Source organism: Aquila chrysaetos, chromosome 20 (genome assembly GCF_900496995.4).
Source record: "Aquila chrysaetos chrysaetos chromosome 20, bAquChr1.4, whole genome shotgun sequence".
NCBI lineage: Eukaryota > Metazoa > Chordata > Aves > Accipitriformes > Accipitridae > Aquila > Aquila chrysaetos.
This window is the reverse complement of record NC_044023.1, coordinates 18,610,089-18,632,945: the sequence shown is the minus strand read 5'-3', so window position 1 is coordinate 18,632,945 and position 22,857 is coordinate 18,610,089. Positions and strand designations below refer to the sequence as shown.

General features: G+C 41.5%; 1 protein-coding gene and 1 long non-coding RNA gene across 2 annotated transcripts in view; one reads left to right on the top strand and one right to left on the bottom strand.

The window, feature by feature from the left end:
• Positions 1–22,857, bottom strand: part of TAFA1 (TAFA chemokine like family member 1) — a 237,915-nt gene that overhangs the window by 20,449 nt on the left and 194,609 nt on the right. The window lies entirely within an intron of this gene.
• LOC115333390 lies at positions 1,720–7,780 on the top strand. The gene is made up of 3 exons (XR_003920772.1): positions 1,720–1,745; positions 5,767–6,129; positions 7,595–7,780. It is a non-coding gene; the product is annotated as an uncharacterized LOC115333390 (long non-coding RNA).

Genomic DNA, 22,857 nt, shown 5'->3' with positions numbered 1-22,857 from the left:
CATGAAATGGGGAATGCTGTGGTATAAATAGTACACCTATAGAGCACTTAAATCTCCACAGTCCAGCTCTCAAAATTTATCTCGGAAGGGCACAGTTTAAAATCTGTGTAGAGGAAGCTGTTTTCAAAGGTTAAGTTAAATGAGCCAACTGCCACTCCACAAAGTAATTACTGATTTATTAAAAGTGTTGTATTCATTCAAATCTCTTTGTTCTGTGATGTAAGACAAGTCTAATTTTGTTTTAAAGATTAAAGGAACATTTGTTTTTTGTAAACAAATCCCTAGCTACTATTACAAATTACATCATGCATAATCTTGACATGATAGATTTGGAGATATTTCAGTGCAACAATGCCAGTGCAATCAGAACAAGAACTGCGAGACTGAACAAAAATTGATGAATTGAGCACATGATACTTTGTATCTCATATCATAGCTTAATTACTGCTTCAATATGCATGGAATAAGAGAAGTAACTCAATTATAAAAGCTTATCAGCAAGACTTAAAAACAGTGAAATTCATGAGTGGATATTAAACTGACCTTAACTGACAAGCTTTTCTTTGAAATTATGTTTTCCTTCAGTGCTCATAATGCTTATTTACTCTGAAACATTTTACAGAGCTGAGAAGTCTGTTAATGGGCACTTGAAATTTCATGGCCATGTTGGTATTGGCACAGCTCATGTATTTTCACCTTCATTCAATTTAACTCTGAGTTGTAGTATTTTAAAAGATGAAAATTCACTACCATTTACAGTGTTTTTTTTCCTCTTTTTTACCTTGGAATAGTCCCTGGATTGCACTTCTAGGTAAGTTGTTTCTACAAATAATTTATATGATGACCTTACTCTGCTGTCCTTAGAGTGAATAATCCTGAATTTATACAAGGATCATTATTTCCTATGTAATGTACAAGATGTGCTCTTGAAAAAATAACCAGATGGAAGGAGCTGGGAGTCTCAGACTCCAGATACTCCAGGAGTCTCGTTCACACTCTGGTCAGATGATTCTTAGCTATGAAGCCATAAGCTCCATTCTCATAGAATCACAGAATGGTTTGGGTTGGAAGGACGTTAAAGATCACCTAGTTCCAACCCCCCTGCCATGGGCAGGGACACCTTCCACTAGACCGGGTTGCTCAAAGCCCCATCCAACCTGGCCTGGAACACTGCCAGGGATGGGGCAGCCACAATCATCACTACAAATAGGAGTTTAACATTTTATTTTTCACAAACATCTGTCCTTGTTCTACTTAATCTCATTAACGCTCATACAAAATGAATGTAAAGGGAGCCTGAGCATGCCCAGCACAAGTTCTTTTACAAACCCAATCATGAATTAGCGTAAAATGCTTTGCAGAATATGTTCAACTCTGCCAGTTGCAAAATGTATGCAAGCAGAAGCCCTCCAAAGATGAATAGCTAAACAAAGATACTGAGAACTGCTATAGTTACTAGCAAACTGAACAGAAAGTTGGTTTAGATGAAATTTTATAATATTCCTTGTTCATCTTTTTAAAGCACTTTAAAACAGCACAAGGTTGAAATAGCTGGGGTTTCTTTCTAAATAGTCACCTCCACAAATACTTGAAAGTTAAAAGTTAATCAAATAAGAATGATAGTTGGCTAGTGAATCCCCCAATTCTGGGCATTATGTTGCAGTCCTCAGGCTAGTAAGATTTCTGATTTTCTGCTTTAGCAGCGATCGCCAATGGAAGAGAAGATGGATGAAGCAGCGAAGCAGGTTAGTGGGCAAATGTTGGGAAAACTGTAAAGGCTGGATATGTGGAGCTAATCTGAACTGTCATTCCTCATAGATCCAAGTCTGTCTTCACAAGTGCTTCGGTTTTATCAACCGTCATGAGTTCACAGTCTGAGGCTTTACAGCAGGAGCATCTCCTAGTCTCTCTTGCGCAACCACAAACTGACTACCAAGTTCTCAAGAAATCCACGTGTCCACCTCAAGATGGTCCTTGAACACAGGACAGTTAGAAAAGCAGCACATGGTGAAGGGGATCATCATCAGGCGTCTCTTTCTATTTAATCAGTTTAATTATCCGTCACCCAAATTCTGCAGAAGCACTTCTGTCCTGATTGGCACCTGCCATTTATAATGTGCAATGTCCTTGACAGCCAGACATGATCACACGCACGGAGACTGGGACTCAAAAGATGGGGATGTCTACAAAGTGAGTCTTCACCTTACCAACCAACATTGCAAAACTAAGAACACCGAAGCTGAAGCTTCCTCTCATCTGGAAAAGACTTTCCAGAGAAATTTATCCAGAGAAGTTTTTGCTATCCTGCTGCTGCCATTTTTTATTTAATTTTGGTTTTTGCCTGTCCTCTCGTATATGAGATCCCCTTGCACTGTTCAGGTTGATCTGCCATAGAGTTGTAGGATTGATATTCTTTCCAGTACTACTTACAATAGCTGACTTCTCATTCAATCAATCGATCTGTGCGAGTGATTTCTTGTTTCACTTGCTCCAGGCTTCTCCTCAGTACCTCTCTCTCCCCTTCTACTCATTAATTCAGTCTCCACACCTGTGATCTCAACGCCAAGGCTGGAAACCGATGGCTCCTCCCAGAAGACATTGAGCATCAGTAATTAAATGGTCACATACTTGATTGTGTGTCATATTTAGTACAAATGCTCTAAGACAGAAATGTTATTTCTCTTTAAACTTTAGGTGCCAGGTTTTTCTTCTTTTTGCTGCTACCTAGATGTAATGCTCTTACCCTAGACCTTGTGATGACAGGCGGCAGAAATGGCTTTATTACAGCAGGCAGTCTTCAGAGTTTTGTAATTTAACTTTCAATGAAGGTAGAATATGAGAATTTATTGTGAGTGCCTTTTGCATGGGCTTCCTCAAATATTTATAAACTCATTTAAATAATTAATACAGGAGTTTTAATAAACTGTTTATATTCACAAAAAGAATGTAATTTGCAGGAAGGACTGTTCAGATGCTAGGAAACACAGATAGACCACATGAATTAAAAATAATGACTTGTAAAAAGGTCATATAAACTTTAGATGCAAGTTGTCTAAGGTTGCTTTCTTGGAGTGAAAAAGTGCTTCTATTGAGCTGGTTAAGCTATGCACTGCACAGACTATTTTAGGAAGGAAAAAAGAATGACCTTCCATTAGCTTGGGGATTGTCAAGATCAAGGTTTATCCAAAGAAAGAAAATACATTATCTTAATTAAGTATGTCAACATAAGTCTCCTTTTTTTTTTTTTTTTTTTTTTTTTGAGCAATTGTAGCTGCATGCTACACTATTCTCAGGAAAGCAAAACCAGTTTTTCATTCACTGGGACAAGTTTGCATTTATCACTACAGCAGGTCATTATTCAATCAAGCATAAGCTATCTAAACCAACCTGCGACCATCCTAGTATGGTTAATAAAAATAAAATCCTATTAACAAAAGCAATTATTTCACAGGAATCCAGCCAGCTGGGGCTTTCCCAGGCTGCCTGGGCAGCAGTGATTTCCTCCCTCTGCCTCCGAAGCCAAGTTGAGCACATGGCTCTCGTAGGACACTTGCAAGCATGTCAGATTCAGGCTCCCGCGGGCCAAAGGGGAGCAGCTCGCTCTGTCTCAGTTTTCTCCCATCCATCCCTTTCTATCAGGTTGTGGCGTATTTAGCTTGCGCTGAGGCGAAAAGCCGGCCTCGCTGAGCTGGGCACGTACCCTGGCATAGCAGGGCTGTACAGGCTGCAGGGCAAAACTTCCCCGCTGGTGCTGGGCAGGCTCGCTCTCGTCCTCAGAAACGAGCCTGGACCTGATGTTTGACTTCTGCCCTACGTCCATATAGCACTGGAAAAACTATTATTTCCTGCCATCCTCTAGTTAATAAGTAATTGCTATTGCTGGCTCAAGGCATGTCTCTCAATATGCGTGTGGGAAAGGTTGCCTTTCACCCCGGTATCATTTATCCTCTTCGAGGTTAACTTTAAACTTTCCATGACCCGCCTAAGCGCGAGCAGGTGCACGCGGCTCTTCCCGAAACAGAAGTTATTGCAGGTCCTGGGTATGAGTACTGGATCTCCCTTATTCTGAGAGCCGTCCCTTTGAGATACCAACTACTTTCACTGCTCCAGGCAGTGTGAACTTAAAGTCATATCACGAAGCCAAACTTTTCATGCAGAAATAGCAGGTGGAGAGGAAACAGATTTTTTTTTTTTTTTCCTCTTTTTTTCTCACCTCATCTATATAAGAACAAACCCCCCTCTCCACCACATTTAGAAAGGCGATCACAGATATTTCAAACACCAAACAAATCCATGCTTATCCTGTAACAACTTCTGCTATCTTAAAACTCAGGGGTACTACGTTCTGCAAACACCTCCTCTTTGCCGTGCTGGTGTAAACCACTAGCAATCTCCAGCTCCAACCCTGGAGAGAGCTTTAGCAACTAAACCAAGGTGGATAGCAGGGAAGGAGAAGAAAGTATGCAAATTTCACTGGGCACACTATAATTACTAATTCATAGCAGAACAGATCACAGTATTTCACGCTTATCCCATGTAATTCAGTCACAGCAGTATTTATTTTACTATTAATTTTAATAGAATAATTACCTTATAAAGAAGAAAGAAACTACCGTTAGAGGGTCAGATCCTCAGGTGGGGAAGATATGGTGATTTATGCTAGTTTGATGAATTTTGTAATCTTCCTTTTCCTTCCTTTGAAAAGGAATTCAGTAATTGACTAGTTGCCAGACTTACAGAGATAATCTATGCTAAATGAAGCAAAATAAGAAGAAATGGTGAAGCAAAGACATGCAAACACTTAATGGTAAAATTTACATATCTGCATTTGAATGTTTATGGACGTGTGTGCCTAGCAGACACACTCACACACATACACACAAGTGGCTAAACAGCCAGTTCCCAGTTCATTCCCAATGCTGTCTGGCAGGAGAAACAGTTCCCATAGTGACACACATTGCTGAATTTATAATGTTACGTGTCCAGATCCGGCTCTGCAAAATGACAAGGAGTTTGGGATTCCAATAACATTCTTTTTGAGTATTAGCAGCGAGAAGGGTTTAGATTATGAGCTGCATAAATGACCTACAAAATAAGGAACAGACAGCTATATTATTATCTCAAGAGCCCAGAGAGATATGCAAACCATTTAAAAATTTTGCTCTTGGTCACCAGAAACTTTTGATAGGGATACTTTGTAACCCGCAGCTGTCATAGTTCATACATTTTTGAGAATAAGTTTAGACCTTACCCCCGCCATTTGCTGCCCTCACATCCATTCTGCCTTTTTTCCCCGTTTCCCCTGACATTTTCCTTTCCTTGTCCTTTTCCTTCAGTCGCCTGTCCAGTCTCGCAGGAGCAGCTCCAGCAGATCTGCCTTTTGCCCAAGCTGGTGTGGCAGAGAGGAGATAGGAGGAGGTAAAACTAGCTACCGGGGCTGCTGGGCAGCTTCTGTATCTGCCTCTCATCTTTAACCAGCTTCAGCTGCTGGAATTTAGATACTTCAAGGTGTTGCATTATATTAAAGTGAATTGCTTTGAGAATTACTATTGAGATTAATTGAATTTATGGCCCCATCCAGGAGTATATGCCCTCTTGTTGTCACTAAGATAATGCATTGCTTGAAACAGAAGTTAAAATTCATGTCAATTTTGTCAGTCAGTGGTGCTGTCATTGAAGTTTTTTACCTTCCCCCAAAAAAGGAATTTCAAGATAATCGTTTCCTTTCTCTCTCCTAAGGTTTCATATTCAACTCTTTTATTTCAGGGTTCTGTTTAAATTGAAACTACTACAGCATTATATGCAAAGAGAAATCAATCTCAGAGGGGGAAAAAAGAAGAACCAAATATAGATTAAAAAGCTGCCTCTCCAAAGATTTTGAAATATGAGAAGCTTGGCTCTGCATGTAAGATTAATGACAGCTATGTGTGTGATGAATAGTTCAGCTCAAATCAGGGGAAAGTTTTACCCTAAGTATCTGCTGTTCCGAATGTTGAAACCCTAATATCATCCAGCCATACAGCAGGTGCGCACCGCTTCCCTATTCTCCCGGACTGCACAATGAAGTGAACAACAAAGAGAAATAATACGTATGCTTATAATCAACCCACATCACTTTATGACAAAAAGGTAATTTCTCTCTCTGGGTATCTTTTTTTTCATTATTTTTTATACGTGGTAATATATCAGCTTTGTTCGCTTCTTATTAAGAAATGTAGTTATGGCACTGGTGACAGACACTTGTCTCACATAGCGGCTTATGAATGGAGCTATTCTTGTACCTTAAATTGTAAGTATTTTTTTGAAGAATGGGCAAAATGAATATTCAGTCACTGTGCATTCAGGGGCTCGACTCGTGGCCAGGGAGCATTCAAGACTTCAATTCGGCGTTGGGAGCTCATGGGGAGACTTTCCAGCTCTGCCTCGCAGGGAACACCAATCCTGGCCAGAGAAATGCAGAACGTCTTCTGCAAAGAAGCGTCTGTAGTGGCTGATGCGCTTCAAGATTTTGTATTTTAATATAAATGAATTATTCACACAGTGTCAGCATTTGTTCATTAAAAAGCAGGTAGAAATAGTCAAACTAGGACAGCTTTTGACCTCCAAAGGCTTTTGTAGTAACGGGGAGGCTCACGCTTCAGCAAAGTCAGTGCATCATCATGCCATAGCAGTTTCCTCTGTCTTTTTAGCACCTCCACTGCAGGGATCTCAAAGCAGTTTCCAAGCTCTGCCTTAACACAGTAAAGCCCTGCCAAAGTGGAAGGGAAAGTATATTCCTCTCCCTGGATCACTATGAATTGTACAAGCTGCTCTGAAGGACATGGGCAGAAATGGTAAAAATATCCACTAGCCTTCAGTGGAAATACTGGGTTATGTTTGTGTCCTCTTTGCTGGTGAGAGAGGTTAGTGGCAAGTTTCCTTCCACTTTCTGTGGGCAGTGGAATAAAAAGGCACTCATGAATACTTTAGGAATGGCTGTAACATTTTATATAGCAATAAAAATAAGTTTTTCCTAATGCTAAAAAACCCCTACCCAAGAGAGAGCTTTCAGTGTACACATGTACGTTTATTACTACTGTTTGGAAGGAAATTTTTGAAAAGCTAGCAACTTATGTAAACTTAATTTTTTAAGTCATTATATTTGTTATTACTTCCAAATGGAACAAGTCTGAGAAAACAAATTGTACAGTTGTTAGTGCTTTTTGTTTTAAACTGTAATTTTTAATTTTGAAAACCACTGAGGGCAAGTAATTTAGGTGCCCAAATGTAGAATTTAGATGATTCACAGGAAGCCCTCAGTCTTTGAAAGTGAGGTCCTAAATACTAGTTTGTGCTGAAGAGAGAGGAGCAGGCTATGTCTGCAACTTCTTTAGTGCAGCCTAGTGTGTCATGTGTTCTGGGTCTTTCTTCAGCAGTCTGCAACACCCCCCTAAATCATCACTCAGCGTGATTGCAAACAGCTTCTCTCAATACATACCTGAGGAAACTAAACAGGATGGGAGAAAAAAAAAAAATCTAGACAACCAGAGAGCTGTGAAATGGATTACATATATATACACCTATATACTTCTGCGCTGTCTTTTCTTTTTTTCAGGGCACTGAAAGAGATGGACAATAGGGACACACCTTTGCAACATCATCTCCCCACGCAGAGATGCCTGGTTACATCGCAGTGAAGCTAAATCCCAGCAGCATTTCAATGAGACTCTAGTGAAGCAAAGGGGAGTCAGATCAGCTCCACAAAACCAATATAACTATTTAATATCCCAAAGGGATTGTCTGTGGCCGATCTCTCAGCATAGCGTGCTGCATTATATTTTTGTTGTGCAAGGACAGAGTAACAAATGGGACTATCAGAAAGGGCCACAGATGCTTCTTCTGTCATTTTTAAGAAAACTAGATTTGCAAGAAGTCAGCCATACTGTATGCAAAAGAGGGCCTAAATGTACTGGATTAAGATTGAAGACTTGACATTTAAATTGCAAGGCTGAAATTTTTATGCATTTTTACATGCATGCTGTTATGGCTATGTGGGTAGATGAAGGATAGGAACGAGGAAGTGAAGAAGTATTCACCTTCTGATGATTGCTTGCAAAGGCAAAAGAGAAATTGTTATTTATAGGGATGTTGAACATATCTTTATAAAATGCACTTGCTTATCATTCAGGACAAAGATCTGGAAATCTCCTGATTTTTCTGAAACTGTTGGAAGATGTGTGCGTACAAGTGGCAGGGTTTCACACCCATATTGTATTTCCAGTGACGCAGCATAAAGAACTTTCCACTTGCAGCGTGTTACACAGTTTTCCTGCAGCCATAATTTGCTAGTTCTGCTGGCTGTGAAACTCGGTAAAGCTTCCCCCAGAAGCTGAAGCTTCCCTTCAGCTGAAGCACACCATCTTATTATATCTGCCGGTACCAATGTTTTGGGAAACTCCACCCATGTGCCACTGAAACACTCTTCAGTCTGAATGACAAGATGGAGTTGAAAACGCTTTATGCATAAAGTCAACACATTCAGTTTGAACAGTTACACAAAGAATATTTTGTCTTTGCCTGGAACTCTCAGAACTATCTTGCGAAGCCTCCAAAGAGCTGGGTTTTTTGGCGGGTTTCTTTCTTTCTTTCTTTCAGATTTGGGGGTTTGTTGTTGTTGTTGTGTGGTGGGTTTTTTGGGTCATAACTAGAGTTACTGCCTGGTATAACTTCTTATCTACTGGCATACACAAAATAAGCCTGCTTTCCAATATGTCTTATCTGACTATTTCTCAGGAAAGCGAGTTGTAAGGAGTGGATAACTTTCTAGGGATAAAAATGGTGCAAATACACTTCTGGATTTAAGGATCACGAGAAAAACCTCACAGCTCCAATCCTGATCCTTTCACAAACACAGCAGAGTACAGACAGAACAGCAACAATTGCAGTCCCCAGTCTAACAATGCTGTGACTCATATATTACCGTAGATGGACTTGTGCCAAGGCTCTAAGCTATAAAACAAGGTACTCGAAGAAAAACAAAAACTCACTGCCCTAATTCAACTAGAAGGTGATGACTGCAAATATGCTTTACAATGTGCATGACAAATAAGGGTAGAATTGAACATCAAATCCACCAGCATTTCATAATGGAGAACTTCTTCCTAACTAGAAATGCAATCTGTTATCTCGCTAATTTTGATTCTGTCTCTTTCTATCTTCTTCGTTTTAGTGGTGACTAGATCTGATTGAGAATTAGTTTGCTCCATTTAATCCTAATTCATGTGTGTCTCTGAGACTTCCTAACTTGTCTGCCTTTCCTGCTGTGTATACCTATAATGCAATAATCTATAGTTCACAAGGTTTTTTATGATGACAGCAAGCCAGAGAAGGACCTTTAACTGAGCCAAACTGTACTCGTCATCAACCTTAGCATAAATGTTGTCTTATTATCCGCATCTCATTCCAAAACAGTCGGGGATCATTGCAAATGCCTCTCTCATGTAGAAGTTTGGACTGGACCTAGGCTGCTGCATGGCGTAGGCGGCTACTTCCCTTTCAAGAGGCTCAGAAGAAGCCAGGGAAGGCTCAAGAGAGGATCAGGCACAGCATCAAAATACCATCTCAGCTGCCTCTCTTTGCTGCTCTTCCAGGGAACCGTGTCAGATGCTTAAAGCATCTCCTCCAGAGGCTTCTTACAAGGCAACTCAAGGGTGAAACTTTACCCCAATGCACAGCAAATCTTCGCTTGCTTAGCGAGCAGTCTATTTGTACCTCTTCTTCAGTGGGGCTGAATCATTCCTGTGTAGTTTTTCACGGCAGTGGGTAGCACCGAAAGACTACCATGTGAGTTAGCTTTCATTTTTACCAGTTGATCATGAAAGAAGAAACAGATATGTGTTAGTCTAGAAACAATACACAAGGGATATCGCAGACAGATTAATCTGGCGCCTTGAAGACAGCATAATTCATTTGAATGAAAAGGGGATTCTCCTCAGTGACACAGAGAAAAATCTCCTTTTATCCTTTTCTTGGCAGAAATGTGAAAGACAAGGAGAAGCTCTTCATGCAAAATGGGGAATGCTATTATAATTGCTGACACCACCCTGGCCAGAGATATTCAATCAGCCCCACGTCCAATTCCCTTCTTGGCCACAGGCTTCCGTGGGCACCTGGGCTTTGTGATTCCCTTCCCTAAATATACCATAGGCACAACACCAGCTCTTCTGTCTCCTCATAATATGAAGACCAGCGATGCTGTGGGCACCGGCGGAATGACCACAACAGGAGAATTTCAGCCTCTCCTGGGAGCTGGGGCTGCGAGCCCTGCACAGTTCGTGCTAGTCTGTAACCCAGACGAACAAGCCTTCCCTCCGTAAGGGATAAGTCCAGGCCAATGATGGTCACAGGACGTCACTGTACATGGTACAGCTTCAGCACTGTCAAACTCTGCCCTCCAGCCTTCCCTTGGAAAATATATTATTGTAAGCACAGTTAATTCCTTGTAACTGTCAAGAGGCTGTATTTTTTCTTCTCCCCTGTGATGAATTCCCTGTTAAACAAAATAATGTGACAAGGAATAATTGTTAAAGAGGTAAATTCATACTCAGCTCTTTTGATGATTTGGCAGTTTTTGAATTTGCATAGACAGCAGGCACTGTTTTTAAAAATATACTGGACTTGAATAAAATCAAATGTGCTTACAGTAAAATACCTGTTATCCACATTTCATAATGGAGAGAATTGCGGACAGATGTAGGTCAAGATTTCAGAGGAAGGCTCACTGAATGTGTTGACTCTATTTTGAGGTGGGTAACTTGCCACTCCCTGAAGATATTTGGTTTTCAGAAGGAGTATAGGTCAGCTCTCTTAGAAAATGAGACTTCTATGAAGGTCTGTCCATTTGGTGCATCATTATGCACCACTTCATAAAATCTCAAGTAGGCTCTTCTCTGCTCTAACTGCCATTTCTGCTGTAGAGATGTGCAAAAGGGGCTATACTCATTTCTCATCAAGAACCTGAATCAACACTCCTGGAGAACTCCCATTAGCTTGAATGTGAATTGCCTTATGCCAATATAAAGTTATAAATATGGAATAGCACCACTGGCACAGAACTGACACTATTGTAAAATATGAGGTGTGATTACCTTGGCCTGTTTTATTCTGTGTGCTGCTTCAGTAATACAGCTTCCAAGGCCCACCAAAGTTTGCAATAATCCCCTAATTTGCATCAGATGTCTATCCTCCATTCAATGGCTTTTTAATGTCCCTGTGATTCCACAGGGCAGTGATACTGGGCATATAGCTTTGGCAGGGGGCCACCTGAAATATGGTGTTTCCTTTGCAGCATTTTATTAGCAAAAGACTAGGTAATGGAAAGAGTGTTCAAAGAGGTGTAAAAATAATAATAGCACTGAGATATTGATTTATAAGGAACTGGTTTTAGATTACAGCAGGATAAGCAATACTTAAATTCGACAGCATGTAAAAAAAATGTATCTAAAATATTATTGTAGAGGGAAATGTGAGACACAAGGAGTAACAAATTGAACAGTAGGCTGGAGAACAGAACAAGGTGTCTCATCAGCACAGAGAGTCCTAGAAGAGAGTGCAACACATCAGCTTGACACTAGACCTTGGTGAAGGCGATTGATTACGTTAGTGTTTTGCTGGCAGGGAAAATAAGAGAGATGAGCAACTTGCCCAAACAAGCTAGCGGAAGAACCAAGAAGAAAAGTCAAGACCAAGGCTATGGTCTTCATTTCCACTGGCTGTAACACTGCACTTCCTTGGAAAAGGAAATTATATTAAAAGATACTCGCCTGAGAATATCTCCCTGAAGACACTCTGCGTGTGCATGGCTAGAGACAGGAATACAGGCTGGAGAGAACCTGGAGGGAAACGGTGTTGCTGCAACACCAGTGTAAGTGCAAAGACCAAAGGGGCAGCTAAACCAAAACAGACGACGTCGCTAAATCACATTTCTTTCTGGAAGGGATGAAGATTAATCAAGACAGAACTGAAAGCGAGTCTTTGATAAAATGCTTAAGTGGCCACACTTGAACTGCAAATTATTTGCATCAACTAGAGGATGAAACAGTAGTTTTCCATTATGCTTCAGGAAATAGCGGCTTGCTAAATAACTCTTTTAACTTTCCTCTGGCACCTATTGATTATATCCAATAGAAATTAAGAGTAGAAGGCAATTAAGTTCAAAATTTAATGGTGTTCTGCTCCTGTTAATTTACTGCCTGACCTGATCAATACATTACACTGGATAACAATCTATTCCAGCAAGGCTTGGTTCCTCCAGTGTCCCTTCCACTAAAATTATAATAATGACAAACAACTAAATTTTAAGCATATAATACATAAAAATAATAAATAACATATAAAATAATTAAAAATTGGATTATTCACTGTAGTGGTGAGAACAACAGCTTAAAACTAAATTGACTTTTACAACACAGACCTTGGACTTTGTCAAAATATTAGATAAGCTACAACCTCAGCCTCACAGAACCCTCTGGAAATCGAAATCTTAAGCAAGTTTTAAACATCTCACATACACAACAGTACAAAGAAACCACCCTTAATATAAAGGGCAAAATTGAAGTGGGAAACTAAAGATCAATGGTGGTGAAAGAAACAATATTGTGCTGCAGTCATTCTTTTTTGTACATAATAGTTAAGGTCTCTAGGTGAATAAATACAGTATAGACTTTATGTATAACAAGCTCTATCATAACCTCGAAGTTCTGAGTTGATTTGCATTAGGGTGCAGGTTTTTTTGGACCTCTCTCCAAAACCTTGTAAGCATTTTTTAAATAACTAAGCCAATTTCCTAAACAAATCAGGGATGCGGTGGCATTTGTCACCTCCTTTCATTCTCAAAGGTGGCACACGAGGAGGTGCACAGAGGTAGGGCGAGGGGCAGGGAAGCCTCCATCTCCCATCAACCTGCCTGGCAGTGGCTACTGGTTCCCACAGCGTCACGCTACATTGGGTGGTCTTGGGGACCCCAGGGATGCTCCCGCAGTCCTCTCCTGCAGACATAATCCTTGAAGAGCACAATCCGGGTGCAAATAGTGACCAGCAGTCCAGCATGCGTCAAGCAATAGAGCGTTTCTCCGGAGAGGTATCTCCTCCCAGGAGCAGAATCATCAAGTGATTCTCTCTCCCTGTGTGTGTCTACGTGCACACATGCACGCCTATCTAACTGGCTGAATTTCATCACTTTTTTGCCAAAATTCAACATGTCAGCATAAAGTCAAAACAAAATATGATGAGGTTTTCTGAAAATATCCTCTTCACTGATTGGCTGTATCCCTACCAGCATTCACTGTGTAGCCAGCACACCATTAATCACTATGAAACATTTTCATTTATTTTGACACCAAAGAGAAATTGGAAGGAAGAGTATTTTTGGATGAGAATGGAAAACAGGCTGTAGGAGTATCTCCTTTGACCTTAGGGTTTCCCCAGACTGAGTGTCAAACAGGACCCTGTGGGTCTGCCCCCTCTCTGCCCCCCACGCTATATGGTTTTATATCACCTTCACAGGTACAGTAACAGTGGTCTGAACCGCGTACATCTTTATTTAGTTACTGCACACTTTTTCAGGTTTCTAAGAAAGAAAAAAATTCCAAATGTTTGAGGTTATTTACTGTATCCAGTATTACCTAACACAGCAAGTCTACTCCCACTTTGCAGTGTAACCTCTCCTCACTCCTGTGTTGCCCACAGCCCAATTTTTCTTTTTTTCACTACACGAAGCCTGTGCTCCTGCCCTTGCTGGATGCCTATTTTGTTTTGCAGCATAAACTAGTAGACTGCAGTTCCTTGTTAGACTTCGGAGTGCAAGTATAGCCCCCTTGGTCTCTGCAAAACTCCTGGCAAGAACCTCTCTGCATCTATGGTGTTGTTTTCTTAGTGAAAAAAAACAAACAAAAATAATACTGTAATAATTCCAGGCACCTGTCATTTTTAGCTGAAAAATGTGGTAGGAAACAGCAGCATCTACATTTTTTGACATATTGTAGTATGCTACGAAATGAGCAAATACAAGGGTAGATACAACCAAAATATGTTGTACAAGCGGGATGCTACACTAACGTAGCTGATCTGTATTCTACAGAAAGCTACATTTAGCAAGACCTAATATTTCAGGAAAAGCTAGCAGAACAAGCACACGATCCATACCCTGAGCACACGGATGCTGCAGTAAACCTTGCCCATAATTCCGCTCATAACCTGTGGACTCAGCAGAGCCAGGAAGGGCTCTGGCTGGCCCATTTGCTTCTTCTGAGATCTGCCAGCACTGCTAATGTTCCTGGCTACACGTTTCCTCCAGGTCCATGACTATTAGACAGTCATATTTAGGAAGGGAAACTAAAAAAGCAAGAACACCAGAATGCAGCAAAATTCAGCAAAATGCAATTAGCTTCCTAAAATGGCATAGGTAGCCACCAAAAAAACAGAGCTGGCACTCACAGCGGTGGTGAAGATGCAGGGTAACAGGTCATTAAGATCCAGGTGGTCCTTACAGGATTTCTACTGATGATGCACTGTTGAAATTGAAAGAGCACATTTATCGCTCTGCATTTTTAGTTGCAGTCAGTAATAGAGACCAGTGCGTTATATTCGCTTCTTATCTCATACTATGTAAAGCAGAGACTAGCAAATGCTTCACAGTTAGCAATTTACTTGATTTAGGAATGTATTTTGTGTCCATGAACAATCTGCTAACCGAGTGTGTTGACTACACTTTGGTTATTTTAGAATTATTTGGTGAAAAAATTTAAAAAGGGGACAGTTTGCTCTCCAGCTACTGTGGTAACATTTCAGGTATGCACTACCGAGAGTTTATTAGCTGGGTTGAAAACCTTCAGTCTAAACCACAGCCAATTTATTCCTGTAACACTACTTCGTCACAGGTCATCATCTGTATGGATTAGACCCGAGACCTGGAGATTGTTTAAAAACATGAACTTCTATTGCTATTTCTGTTGGGTTCATAGTAATCCGATAATAAATAATTCTAATCCCCTTTTTCTTTTCAAATGCCAGACTATATTTCTTTACAAACATAGATAGGAAAGGGAAAAAAAACCCTAATTAGAGAAGGTTAAATCAGCAGGGCAGAAGTTCCTTACAGCTTTTAATATATAAAAGCATTCACAGGCAGGTTTTTTCTCTACCAAATGTGTTTATTTTAACAGTTAGGCTGTAATATTTTTGGTGTTTCTGCCCCAGACTTCCATATTGCATCGTATTCAGAGTCAGGCAGCCTTTTCACACCGCCTCTACTGACCTTTATGGGACTGGCTTCGTCACCTCTGAAGACCAAGTTAAAAAACCCATCCCGCTCAGATGAGGCTGCTCCTGGTTCAAGTGGCAGAGCAGCCTCACAATTTGCCTTCTGACTCCCAGGATCTGCTCAGCCAAAACAGCCTGAAGGTGTGAATTGCCCGCAGCTGCTCCCCACCAGCAGCCTCTGAGGACACGGTCCCATCAAACCGGAGCTGGAGGCTCTCATGCAGGGCTCCTGCCTAATCAGAGCTCCTGATTTTGGAAACTAGCACAGAGCAGTGGGAGGCTGCCAACACTAACTTCCTAAAGGTTAATACTTACAACTACATTTTGGCTGATATTTTCAAAGCTGCCTAGAGGGAATGGATGCCCAGTCTCTATTAATTTTAATAGGAACTGGGCAGGCACAGTCCTTATGAGGATCTGACTATTTCAGCCTATTACTGTTGGTGACATAAGGTTTGATATTGCAGGAAGCTGATTACCTGCTGGGAGCACTGAAGCTGATGCAGCTCCTATATTTTGGCTTGAAAATTGAACATGCAAAATGCATGAAGAGTGTGGCTATGCTTACCATAAATAATGAGTTTAAAATGAAAGTGGTTCACATGGAAAGGGTCTAACCCAAGCTTGTTACAAATGAGTGTTTGTGATTATTTCAGAAATACACTGATTCAATACAGCGCGCACTTGCTGGAGTTTTCACTAAAGGCCTTTGCATAAGGGCTGCTACATTCGGAGCACAAGCTCCTAACCTGGTTTGTCAATTTATTCCTTTTATTAGGAAATTGTATCAGCTTTCAAAAGGTTTTCAGTGCCAGTAAACAGTAAAACACAGATCTAGGTGGTATGTAATTACATTTGAATTTTGGGAATTTCAAAACCGGCCCCATTCATTTTATTTACCAAACCTGACTACACACGATACCTTAGACCACGTCCGTTGTAATCACAGATCATTTCTGATCATAGTTTCCATCCTGCCCTGTGCTAATGAGCAAACTCAGCTGGGAAATCTGCAAACTCAAACTGATACATTTTGCTAGAATCCCCACTTGTGGGCACCAGGGTCATGTGAAGAATGCAAGCCAGGTAGCAAGGGTATAATTTACTCAATTCATGTTTGCAAATGCTGGGTTTTTTGCAATGACCACACAGAACTTACAACCACCATTTCAGAGGAGTAATAGAAATGGGTTCTGCAATATTGCCTCATTATTGCTCATCCAGGGAAGTCCAGCACTGCCATCTCCGACAAATAGAATAGATTAAAAAAATCTAAGTCAATACTTACAATGGAGAATTAATTGGTTCCACCACTAAAACTGATTTATCAACACGTTATTGCAAATGAATGGATAAAAAAAAGATATCAATGTTGGCCAACCAAACAATAAAAAAATTACCGTATCAAATAAAGTAAAACTGTAACTAAAGACTCCAAAACGGGATGAAACTTTTCCATATATCTGCTTGGCAATTTTATACCCCTTCTTTTATTAATAAATTCACAACATTAACAAAACATTTTTGTTTTCAAAAATTGCATTTCAAAAGCAATCACACAACCCCCCAGACTTCACCCTTTAGTTGGTATGAAGTGCAGCTGCCTGAGTGATTTGTTTGGTTGTTTTGTTTGTTTGGGTTTTTTTTTCCAGATTAAATCAATTCTTGCTATATTAAAGACAAAGCATATATGCAGTTTGTTGTGTCTCTAACACACGTATGCATTCTTATGAGTCTGCTCTACAGCTGTTTTTCTTGACTTACATCAGTCTGTGGTCCATCCACTGTTCACCAGTAAGCTGCAGTGTTATTTTATCAAATAATACTAATTTCTTTGCTTTTTGTGGGTACGGCAAAAGATACTAGAAGTCTTCAAAACTAGCTGGCATCCCTACTGGGAAGCTGTTGCCAACCTCCTCTAAGAGTTAGGACTCTTCTTCTAATTTCCAACCCACATTTAATGATGGGGAGTTTATATGTGTTAAATCCTCCACTCTTTTCTCAGCCTTTCTCCATTCCTGGTGCCCCTGCATTGATCTGACAGCAGATTCACACTCCTTCATGCTTTGCTTTGTTGCCCTACAACTTTTCTCTCTCAAAAGAGGCTGCCCGTTCTCCCGAGCAGCCAAAGCTTTTCTCCACACCTGGGCCAACAAGTTAATTCACGTCCTTTTTTGAAACTGAGTGGCCAGAACTGCACATCCATCCCAGGAAAGGACCCATCACTGTGCTAGAGAGAAGCATTATGCTTCTCCAGCTCTGCCACAAATTCCTCGCCCGATTCCCCGCCTGACATTCCGATGAACCAAATTCATCACAATACACAGACAAACAAGAGAAACGAATAGCATCAGTGCAATAATGAGGCCGGGCCTTTGCTACTGAGCTGAATCCCAGAGGAAATGCAACCTGTCAAAAACTATATGGATTTTCTCCTTTACTGCTTCGTTCCTGTGCTCTGTGGTTCAAAGCAGTGGTCACCCTCCTTTCCCCCGTCCTACCCAGAGCAATAGGTGTCTGTGTCCCCAGATAACGATCTCACTACTGTGATACAAGTGTTCATTACACTAATGAGCTTTGGTTTTTTTATTTAACAGGGACTACAGGTGCTCTTGTTTTAAAATGTGTTCATCCAGTGAGCAATTTTCAAGAGGAGGAAAGGAAATTTCCAAAGGAAATAGAGTTCATTTGATATTTGCATAACTGTATTACATACAACTGCATTTGATGGTATTTCGTGGAGGGGTCTGAAGAAAAAGGGGAGGGCATTTTGTTATAATAAAACCAATACAGAGGTATGTTTTCTACTCTCATTTGAGTTAATGGGAAATTTGCCATTGTCCTCAGTTAGGACAGTGTCATTTGCTTCTCAATTTCATTCCTGAGTGATGGTTTGTACTGATGTTTCACCTTGCTGTTTGTGAGTTCTGGGCACATTAGGAGGATTATAAAAAATGTACTGACCATGCACATGCCTCTTGAAAACTCGGCTGTATGCTTGCTGCCTAGGAATTGTAATCAAAAAGAAATGATTACACAAGACCACATATTAAAAGCAATCCATCTGCCGGCAGAATAGGTTTTATATACTAACGACACAGGGCAGAATGCTTAAATTGTAGAGCACAGCTCCTTTCCACACTGCTGTCTTTTGCATGATAGTTTCAAAAGGGAGAAGCAGCACTTTTTAAATATTATTGAATTCTGCCATACCACATCAGTGCTTGTGCTTGCTTAACCCTGAGCAGTTATTGTGGTAAACTGAATGGTCTATGGAAACACTTAACTCCCAAAAAGGAATAATGCTTTCTTTGAGATATTGGGTTAGTAAACTGCTTTCTGACACCTACGTATAGAGACTTGTTCCAAAATCTGCAGGCTATGTAGGTGCTGAATAGCACACTTCCTCAGCACAAAGTCTAAGATTCGAAACAAATCCCTCCCTTGCAATGTACTTATTTGATTCCCAAATGTAAGGCAATTCTGCAATGTTAATGCATGAAAATCACCCAAAACAGACGACAGGCTGACAAACTGCTGAGGGGTTTGGTCCTACAGCTACCTGGTTGTATTCTGAGAAGGGGAACTGGAAATGTGTCTGTGATCAATTTTATGGATAATCAGTTCTCTGAAATCAATTAAACACTTGTTGACTTGTCTGCCTCTAGTTGCAGTTGCCAGATTAATTCGTGTAGTTCAACACAACAGACAACTCCAGTGCTAAATTAGTGACTCTTATTTGAACTCACTGCACCAGTAAAAGGATTAACAATGTGTATTCTTCTTACAAAGATTTGGTCGTTGTCTCTTTAAAATTTCAGTGTGTAATAACTTCAGGTTTTCATCTCTTAATTGAAAGAGACCACACTATGTAGCAGCATTTTCCATTTTTACTTAATCATCCACTTCTTTTGTGTTCAAATCCTAATCCTGCAAACCACAATCAAGCCTTGTGAACTAGCTCCATGTTTATAGATAGAAGGTAGCTTTGAAAGAAAAGAAAAAAAGACTTAATGCTCTGCAATACTCAGATCACGTATTTTCTATACTGTATTAGACACCTGTAGACAAGCAGCATTACATAGCCCTGCTGCACTGAAAACACAGTATCCAATGTAGTAAAGATATATGACGTGAGTTTATGCAGAATTAGCCATTTAGTAATATGGTCTTTCCTCGCAGAGATGGATTATCATCTGAATTACCCCAAAGATCTTGTGTAAGGGGATTCAGCACTGATGCTAACCCGACCTTAACGCTTCTCTGAGCTCCTCTTGGCCACTGATTAGCTGAACGCTGGTCCCATATATTCCCTGAAGACTGTGAGCAAGGATTAATAGCCAGTCACCATTCTGTTCATTTTCCTAAACTCAACAAACCGTGTCCTCATTTGGCACAAACTAGCAGGTCTCTCTGGATTTCAAGAACCAGTTTACACCAGCTGAAAATCTGTCTCTGGGTGTCAAACCGCTTTCTGAATGCATTTTGAACGCTGTGCTTGGATCACGCACGTGTGCTTTGTCGCACAAGGCACAGATAAACCCAGTGTTTGTTTAAAGGCACGGCGTAAAGGTTTAAACCTTTTACTCCTGAGACACCACACATCCTCTATCAGCTGGCAACATCACTCCACACAGATGTAGTGAATGGTAGCAAAGCTCTTTCTCTCTCTGCCTTGCTGCAGCCACAGACCAGACTCCACACCTTGCGGTGGCTGTGATGGATACGAATACATCAAGTGTCTTGCACACAAGTCCCTCCTCGATACCCAGATCTTACTCTTCTGAGCTACTTCTGTGTTACCCCCCAAGCAAAGCTTTTTGTCTCTGACACACCGCTGCTCACCCCTGCCTTGTGATCTCTTCTTAGACAGGCTTTTTCCATCTAGTTCCTGACATTTGGAAATCTCTCCCTCAGCACTGCTGGATGCTGGCTTGTTGTGAGAGCAGCCGCCCTTAGCATGGCTGAAGCTTTTTTTGCCCCTACATCTACCATCTGCAGATTTGCAGATAGGTCGCAGGGGGCTGCTGCCCCTCTTCTGGGCTACTCTGGGCTCACCGAGGTAGATCTGTGTGTGCAAAAGCTGCAAAACCCCCTTCTCTTGGTTGTTCTCTGTGCTTGCCAGGCAGCGTCCCCAATCCTTATGCTACCTGAACTCCCGGGGCTCACCTGCATGGTCCTGCCTGTGGCTTCACCCCTGCAAGGGAATTTTCTCTAGGCTCGCTTTTCCCACCCACCTTGTGTTTCTCTTTCCCTGCGGTGCCTGGCACACCAGCGTGGCCGGCTGCCCTCCGTGCCCGCGCTCCCTGCCTCCAAACCCCCTTACCAGTCTCTTTCCAGTGCTGTGATTAACACTTAATGCTATCTATAAGAGGAGAAAACTCCTACTGTTTTTCCATTTAGCCTCTAGCGGGCTCATTGCAATGATTTTAGAGAAAGGTTACTTTCCTCTGTATGGAGGTGAAGTAATTATATGTTCCTGTGTGTCTTCACACTGCTAGGTGGCCGTGCTGTTCTCTAATTTCACCATAAGGCTGCTGCTTGTGCACCTTGGTTGGCTGCGAGGGCTCTGCTCCCTCTGTGTCGGCACTGAAACCTGTCAGCTGGAGCCTGGAAAAATGACCACCCCTCACGCAGATGGAGATAGTGCCATGACTTATGGCTTTTTTCCCCTCTTAAGTAGAACGAGAAAATGTTTTTCCTGCGGAAATTGGGATTTAAGTGAGCTCTCCGTACTTCATCAGGGGTGGATTAGTCAGCTGTTCTATGGGCTTGATATTAAAAAGGGTGGTTGCTTTGCTACGCAGGAAACCGCAATGTCAATTGGAAAAGAAAGAAATATAAGACATAGGTAGGGAGATGAATTATAGCTGAGATGAAGATGTACTCACATAAACCCACAGTCAGACGATCTCATTAGCTGCACCATCTTCACACCAGAAAGACATGATCATCCGTCTCCTTCTCCCTAATGCCTGGCGGATGTTTGCATGCGGCACAAACAAAGCAGCCCTCGCTGAGAGATGGGAAGCGCCTAGCTCGGCAGCCCTCGCTGCGGACTTTGGCTCAGGTTGGCTGCAAATTTGACCCTTGAATATCCTTCCCTCTGTGTACCTTAAGCACTGGCATCGTACAGAGGTGTCTGAAGAGCACTGGGTGCTTTGATGTTCCACCCGTGGCAGGATGACTCTACAGCACGTGCACATATATATATATATCTATCTGTATACACACATGTATACGTGTTTGTACATATATTTGTTCAGGGAGAAGCATGGCCGGTCTGCTCTCCCCAGGTTGCTCACCCATGGTCTGCGTTCAGGAGATGATACTGTGCTCTGACACAAAAGCTCACCCACCATCAGGAGGGTCAGGCGCATACCTCCCCTCTGCTCCGTTCAGCCTCTGCCCTGCAGATGAGAAGGCAAACTGGTAATGAGAGCTGCTGTGCCTTGGTAAATGAACTAATTACTCTGCGTCGTCACTGCCAGTTTTGCTTTTGCTCCGCCTGAAGTCAGTACCTCTCGGAATCTGGCTGCAATTTCAGGGTGGCTGCAAGGGCGTTTCAAGAAGACACGTTTCTGGACAAAAGCAAAGTCTTAAAATTTTCCAGTACACAGTTAGGCTTCTCTCTTTCTCTCTCCTTTTTTAATAGTGTATGTGATATGCTGTGATTTTTTTTTTTTAGCTTACTAAATGGGTGTCAGTGGGGAACAGATACATTTTTTTCCTCTTTACAAATGAAGTCATCTGAATTCACCAAATCAAAAAAATACGAGTCTCCTGCTCAGTTCCAGTGGTGCTGCAGAAGGACAGGGCTATAGATTTTCCCAGGAGTGTGGAATAATTCACCAAGCCTGCTCGTTATTCATATAGACAGTGCATTAATAATATGGGACCCTGAGATCTCTTCTTATCTAGGCCGAAGCACAGCTAGAGGGATGAGAAGCTGACTCCTTGGATTTCAAAACGCATTTTTTCCCCCCTTTCTTCAAGAAATAAGAATTGATTGAAAGTATTTTCACAGAGTAGGGAAAAAAAAGGCTTTCTGGTGATACCACCTAAAGTACACATTAGATAAATAGAAAACTATTGGCTTTGTGACTGTGAACCGTTCTCACTTGATGTAAGTGCTGATAGATACAGGATTATATCTAACAAAGCATTTACTAAGGACCTGACCCAAAGTCAATAGGAGTCTTTCATTTGACTCTACAGGGCTCGAATCCTGCACTCACTCCAGGGAGAGCCAGGAAGTTTCTGTATTCCCCATGCCCATCTCTTGGGCGATGGGAGCTGGGGTAGCACGGGTGCTGTGGGAGGACGCGTGGGCTGAGCACCAGCTCAGGGACCCGCGAGGGGATATGCTACACCTCTGTTCTGCAGGAACACAGCGCTCTTGAATTATGAATGTTCACTCTACAGTAGGCATCTTATCCATAATTTAAAAAAATAAAATAAATTAGCTTATGTCAACAGTGTGGCTGCACTTACTGTCTGCCCAAGGAGTGGACATACCAGGTATGAACTTCTCCTTTGCAGGTCCTGGGTGAGAGGAGG